Genomic DNA, 7500 nt, shown 5'->3' on the forward strand with positions numbered 1-7500 from the left:
TAATAATAATAATAATAATAATAATAATAATAATAATAATAATAATAATAATAATATGAAGAAGAAGAAGAAGAAAGAAAAAGAAGAAGAAGAAGAACAACAACAACAACAACAACAACAACAACAACATGAACAAGGACTGAAAAGAAGTAGCAGAAGAAGCAGAAAAAGAAGAAAACAGCAACAACATCATACGAGTATACTACTATTATTACAACAATAAAAACAACAACAACAACTACTACTACTACTACTACTACTACTACTACTACTACTACTACTACTAGCACCACTACTACTGATAATAACAATAGCAATGATAGTAGTTATAATAATAATAATAATAATAATAATAATAATAATAATAATAATAATAATAATAATAATAATAACAATAACAAGCAAAAGAAAAAACAAAAACAAGAAAAACATGAAAAAAAGAAGCATTCACAATAATAATATAGAACACCACCACCACCACCACCATCACAACAACAACAACAACAACAACCACAAACAACAACCACAACAACAACAACAGGTCGTCAGTAAACCCGCCAGTTCAACCACTCACACTCAGTACCCACCTGTGTTTACCTGAATGCCGAGCCCATTAGCTACTAAACACCCAATAAGATCCATCCCTCACCCCCCCATTCCCCATCTCCCACAGTGACCTCAGCTGACCTCCCACGTGGGCTCTCGGTAGCTCAGGTCACGCCTCTGACCTCTCAACCTCCCCTGACAAGCCCTTGACCAATGAGGGATGAATTGTGACCAAGTGTAAACAGGTCAGTGAAGGTGAGGAGGTAAATTTACGAGAGCGAGAGAGAGAGAGAGAGAGAGAGAGAGAGAGAGAGAGAGAGAGAGAGAGAGAGAGAGAGAGAGAGAGAGAGAGAGAGAGAGAGAGAGAGAGAGAGAGAGAGAGATAAAGAAAGGGTAATAGGAATGGAATAGAGGAAAAAAGGACATTAGATAAGTAAGAGAGGGAAGGGAAATAAGTAAAAAATGTGGAGAGGGGGAAAAAAGTCAAATAAGGGAAATAAAGAGAAAAAGAGATGAAGAAGCTAAAATGGGGGAAACAAAAGGAGAGGAAAGGAGAACCAAAAAAAAAGAAAGGGAAAAAAAAACTGAAAGAAAAGGGAAAAAGGGAAAGAAAAATAAAGACGGTTATTAACACATCAGAACATTTTGAACTGTAAAAAAGAAAAAAAAAATATATATAATACGATAACTTTACTATGACTAATGCAAATAAAAGAAAATAAAAAGAAAAGAAACCGAACATGGAAAATAAGGAGAGGGGATTCAGCGAGGAGGTGGAGAAGGAAAGGGAAAATGAGAGAAGGAATGAAAAGGAGAAGGTGAGAGTGCGAAAAGGTGTTTGGGAGAGAGGAGATCAAGTTACCAGGGGTCAGTTGGAACGAGGTCACACCAGCGCGTGCCCCAGGTCAGGTCAACGTGACAGAAGGAAAGAAGGAAAGGAAGAATGAGAAGAGAATAAAGAAACACGAGAATATAACAAGGAAAATTTGAGTAGGAGACATGAAAACAAATAATCTTTTTTTTTTGTCGATGTTATTTAGTTTAAAAAATAATAATAACAGGACAGGAAGATAAGAAAGATGGAGAAAAGGAAGAAAAGAATGGACATGAGGAATGGTAGGATGGAAGGAAGGAATGGAGGAAAGAAAGAACTGAGTGGAAAAAAGGGAGATAGAAAGGAGGGAAAGAAGGAAAAAAAAAGATGAAGGAAAACGAAAGTGAAAAGAAGGAAAGAAGAGGAGGAAAAGAACGAAGGAAAGAAAGGAGGTAAAGGGAATATTTAAAAATGGAGAGAGAGAGAGAGAGAGAGAGAGAGAGAGAGAGAGAGAGAGAGAGAGAGAGAGAGAGAGAGAGAGAGAGAGAGAGAGAGAGAAATCAGAAGAGAAAGAAGAGAGAGAAATCAGGAGAGAAAGAAGAGGAAGAAGGGGAAGAAGAAAGAAGGAGGAGGAGAAGGAAGAAGAAAAAGAGGAAGAGGAAGAAGAAGAACAACAACAACAAAAAAGGGAATGAAAGCAAATTTACTCTTCCTGCCCCTCCCACCTGTCACATCCGGCGCCCCCTCCTACCCTTCTCCCTCCCCCTTCCCCCTCCCCACCCCCTTCCCCAGGTGACCGAGATTTGTAACGTCACAGGAGAAAGCGGAATTAAACCTGGCGGAGAGTCACGTGATGAGAGTGGAGGTGGCAAACGAGGGTGGGGGAGTGTGTGTGGATGGGGAGAGAAGGGGAGATTGAAAGGGTTGGGGGGGAATGAGGAGATAAAATGGGGGGGAGAATGAGGAGATAAAATGGGGGAGGAATGGGGGATAGAGGAGAGGAATGGGAGATAGAGATGAAAGGAGGAGAATGGGGAGATGAAGGGAAAGAGGAAACGGATATAGGAAATGGGGACATAAAAAAGGGAGATGAATGTGGGAATAGTGAATGGGAGACGGGAAGAATACAACATAATGAATGGGTAGATGGGGAGACAAAAGGGAGAGATAAATGGGGATATGGGGAGATGAAATGGCGAATAAGGGATAACAGGAAGAGGAATGCGAGATAGTGAATGAAAGAGAGAGATAAAAAGAGAGAGAAATGGGAGATGGAAAATGGGGTGGGGGTGAAAAGCAGAGAAATGGGGAGATGGAAGGATCAATATGCAAAAAGTTAGAAGCACATGAAGAAAATAAAATAATAAGTGGAATAAGGAGACAGAACAGAATATTTATGAAAAAAAGGAAGAAGAATATAAGGAAAAAAATATATATATAGAAATGAACAGCCAGACAAGGCAAAAAGAATAAAAAAAATAAAGAAAAAAATATATTAAAAAAAACGAAGATGTAATAGGAAAATAAACGGATAAATGAAGAAACAAGAAGCCATTGGTTAAATGAATAACTAAAATGAAAGAAAAGAAAGAAAAATACCGAAATAGTAGTAAAATCTCTCTCTCTCTCTCTCTCTCTCTCTCTCTCTCTCTCTCTCTCTCTGATCTATCTATCCATTTATCAATCTATGCATAACATCTATCCACTCATTATAACTTAACTTATTTATACATACATCCATTTATCTATCTATCTTACTATCTATCTATCTATCAATCAACTTCATTATCCACCTATCTTCGTGTCTATCTATCTACTTATCAATCTATTTATATTCCTGTTGATATATCTACCTACCTATCTATCTCTATCTTCGTTTCTCAGTCTACAACTTTCTATCAACAATTATTGACTCAGCATAACCAAACTCGTTTTCTTTCGCAATCTGTAACAAAAACTAAAAAAAAGTAAATTACTTTGCCAGATTTATAAGTTGAAGGTATTAAGCTTAACACTACCAAGCAGAGAGAGAGAGAGAGAGAGAGAGAGAGAGAGAGAGAGAGAGAGAGAGAGAGAGAGAGAGAGAGAGAGAGAGAGAGAGAGAGAGAATATTAAGATAGTTTTCGTGTAGGAAATAGCACATTGGTAATATAGAGATAACACACACACAAACAAACAAACAAACACACACACACACACACACACACACACACACACACACACACACACACACACACACACACACACACACACACACACGTTTAATTACTTCAGTACTTATTTCAACCCCTCTTCTCCCCTAAAGAAAAATACTTCAAATTTTTTTAATATTTATGAACACTGAAGATTCCTTAATTAAGTCAATGTGAAAAGTAAATTGCACTTACATACATACAGACAGACAGACTGACAGGAAGAAACTTTGATAGTAAAGAGGAAAGAGGAAATGCGATAAAAGAGGAGAAAGAGAGGAAGAGGAAAACAGGTTGAATAAAAAAGGAAAGGGAAAGAGGGAGAATTAAATGCAAGGACGAAAAAAAAAAAAAAAAACTGAGGGAAATAACGAAGGAAAGAAAAAAAAAACAGTGAGGAAAGAACGAAGGAAAATATCGGAGCTGGAAAATCGGTCACGCAGAATTCATGGAAGTGAGAGTGAGTTTCTTAATGCTTAGATACATCACCTGTTCTCTCTCTCTCTCTCTCTCTCTCTCTCTCTCTCTCTCTCTCTCTCTCTCTCTCTCTCTCTCCAAATCATACTTATTACCTCTCGTTCACTCTTACACACACACACACACACACACACACACACACACACACACACACACACACACACACACACACACACCTGAATTAACAACACCACAGGTAAACATGGGTTACCTTAACATTCCTCGCAGGACGCGGTAGGATGCGGCATAAGATCCTTCCCCCTTCCCTTCTAGGATTCCTTCTCCCACGTGCCTTCCTGAGTGATACAGGAAACAGGTGGCGGAGAGGAGGGAGGGAGAGGAGGGGAGGGAGAGGCACGAGACAGAAATGAACACAAAGAAAGGCGAGAGAGGAAGGGAGGTGGAGATGGGAGGGGAAAGGGGAAGAGAGAGGGAGGTAAGGAGGGGAGGGAGAGGCACGAGACAGAAATGAACACAAAGAAAGGCGAGACAGAGGAAGGGAGGTGGAGATGGGAGAAGGAAAAGGGGAGATGGAGAGAAGAGAAGAGAAGAGAAGAGAAGAGGAGGGAAGGAGAGAGGGAGGGGGACTGTAAAAAGAGGTACACCAAACTAAGCCTTCTCGTTTACCCTGTCACCCTTCTCTCTCTCTCTCTCTCTCTCTCTCTCTCTCTCTCTCTCTCTCTCTCTCTCTCTCTCTCTCTCTCTCTCTCTTCCCATCCTCTCTTCCTCTGCTTTTCCCTCCCCCTCCATCTCACCTTTCCTCCATCTCTCCATGCGGCTTACGTGACTCACAGCACGTGTCTTAAAATTTTCCTTTTTTTATCTTTACCTCTCTCTCTCTCTCTCTCTCTCTCTCTCTCTCTCTCTCTCTCTCTCTCTCTCTCTCTCTCTCTCATAAAGTGACTGATGTTCCAGTTTCTGGCTCCGCACTCCTTCCCTTCCTTCCCCCCTCTTCCTTCTCTTCCTCTTCCACCTCCCTCCTTTCCTCCTCCTACTCCTCTTCCCTTCGGACCTCCCACTTTCTTCCCCATCTCTCCGAACCTCCCTCACTTCACCTCTCCCTCCTCCCTCCTACACTCCTTCCTTCTTCCCTCTCTTCCTTCCTCCTCCACCTGCCTCCAAACCTCCCTCATTCCTCCTCCCTCCCTTCCCTACCGCGCTTCCTCCTCCTCCTCCTCCTCCTCCCCATCTCACCTTCCTTCCTGTCCTCCATTCTTCCTCTTCTCCCCTTTTCCTTTGGTCCTCCCGCTTCTCTTCCCGTCTACCTTCCTTCCTCCTCCTCCTCTTCCTGTATTTCCTTAGCTAGTCTTCTCTCTCATTTAAAATTAGCGTTTATAATTATTTAGTTACGTCCCTTCTTCTACATTTACTGATTCCTCCTTCCTTTGTTTCTGTCCCCCTTGATCTTGTTTGTCTTTATTCAGTGTTCATCTCTTATCATCTTCACTTACGTACACTTTGGTTAAGGGAAAGGTGCAGTGGGGTCATGTAAGGGAAGCTGCAAGAAGCCATCAGGCCTACACGTGGCAGTCCCTGTATGAAATCTATCTATGTTTCCATCTATTATCTCCATCTATAAATTTGTCTAGTCTTCATTTAAAGCTCCCTAATGACTCACCACTAACTACCTGATTATTGAGTCCATTCCATTCATCTATTACTCTATTTGAGAACCAATTTCTTCGTATTTCTTTCTTGAACCTAGATTTTTCAAGCTTGAACCCAATATTTCTTGTTACTACAGACAGGTTTTTAGTCGACTGCTGACAATACGTGAACCTTCAACCATCAAATGCTAGAAAGATTAGGGTAAATTAATATATGAATGTAATAGATGAGCAACGAGATATGATCTTTAACCCTTTGACTGCCACTAGGTACACCTTTTCCTAATTACCAATCACTCTGAGACATCTTTACTTGTTCTACAGCCACATCCAATCTTTGAACTGGGAAGAAATTGCAAAATGTATTCTTTTTCATCGCTAACTTTCTGGTAGATGCTTATAAAGACTTCACGCATTGCTTCTGCTGCTGCTAATTGTTTCGTGTCGCAGTGAAAGGGTTAATATCAACGTAAACTTAATTTTCTTGAGATATGGGAAAAAAATGTTTACTTATTTTGAAAGATTAAGAATTGGCAGAATTGGTGTTTTATATTCCAGGTTCTGGCTGCCGGGGTGAACTGGAGTAGACGGGCAGCCGGCAATGGGAGACACGAGGGGAATGTTGGCAGAGGCCTTTAACCTGGCGTGGACTCCTACAAGCTGATGCTGCTGATGATGGAAGGGTACAAACTCGTGAATCTAAGCCTCGTACTCCTCTTCCTCCTCTTCCTTCTCCTCCTCTCCCTCCTCTTACTACTTTTTTTAAAATCTCTTTCCCTCCTTCTTTCATTCCTCTCCTCCTGTTCCCGTGCCTTGCTTCTACTGCATCTAACAGCTGAAGAAGTAATGAGGTTATTAAAAAGTGTTCAAGCGGTTTAACAATATCTCTATCATCACTAGCAGAAAAGATAACGTGAAAACATACCAAAGAACTCGTAAATTTAAGCTCCATATTCTGAAAACTTCCTTGTGTCTTGCCACTATTGCATCTAAGAACTGAGGTAATGAGGTTATCTAAAGTGTTCCCATGATTCAAGTGGCTTATCAAGAATTCTGCGTCATCAACAGGAGAAAAGACCATTGAAAACGTATTAACAAACTCGTGAATTTAAGCTCCTTATTCCAAAGCGTTCCTGCGCCTCGCCTCTGCTAGATTCATAAGGGAAAAAGGATCATGAGAACTGCTAATAATTTCTGTAGCGTTCGAATATAATCCTTGTGAGAGTCCGAACCGTTTAAGACTACCAGACTGACATAAGAGGGGTCAGGAAGAGGATCTGAATTCATATCAACTATCTGGTTCTTTTGCTACAGGGAATAGTAATAATAGTAATAATTTCATCAGTTTTCATGCCTATATTTCCACAATGGTCAGTCTTTTCTTTCCTCTTCCCGTTCTTTCTTACGCAACGTAGTAATCTTTTTTTTCCTTTCTTATGCAACGTAGTAGGATTTTCTTTCCTCCTTCCTTCTTTCCTCCCTTTCTTTTTTTAGTTAAACGTGGTAGTCCTTTTCTTTTCTCCTCTTCTTCCTTTCTTACTGAACGTAGTAATCCTTTTCTTTCTACCTTCTGTTCTTTCTTACTCACTGTTGTAATCTTTCTTTCTTCCTTCCCTTCTTTCTTATGTAACGTAGTAAATCTTTTCTTTCCTCCTCTCCCTTCTTTCCTGTCCACGTTCCGTCTATGCGTGAGTCAATGAGGAGTTCGTGAGTCTCGGAGGTTTAAGGAGTTAAGGAAAGCAAAGGGACTGTCATACATCTTAAGTGATTCACAGCCTTCCTTTGTACCGTTTACTTAAAATGTATAGCAGGGCGGACCATGTTTTAAGGGTGACGAAAAGCTTCACACACACACACACACACA

General features: G+C 40.5%; 1 protein-coding gene across 1 annotated transcript in view; it reads right to left on the minus strand.

The window, feature by feature from the left end:
• Positions 1-7500, minus strand: part of LOC135090690 (mucin-2-like) — a 194129-nt gene that overhangs the window by 157395 nt on the left and 29234 nt on the right. The gene's annotated exons all lie outside the window — the stretch shown is intronic.

Source organism: Scylla paramamosain, chromosome 35 (genome assembly GCF_035594125.1).
Source record: "Scylla paramamosain isolate STU-SP2022 chromosome 35, ASM3559412v1, whole genome shotgun sequence".
Classification (NCBI taxonomy): domain Eukaryota; kingdom Metazoa; phylum Arthropoda; class Malacostraca; order Decapoda; family Portunidae; genus Scylla; species Scylla paramamosain.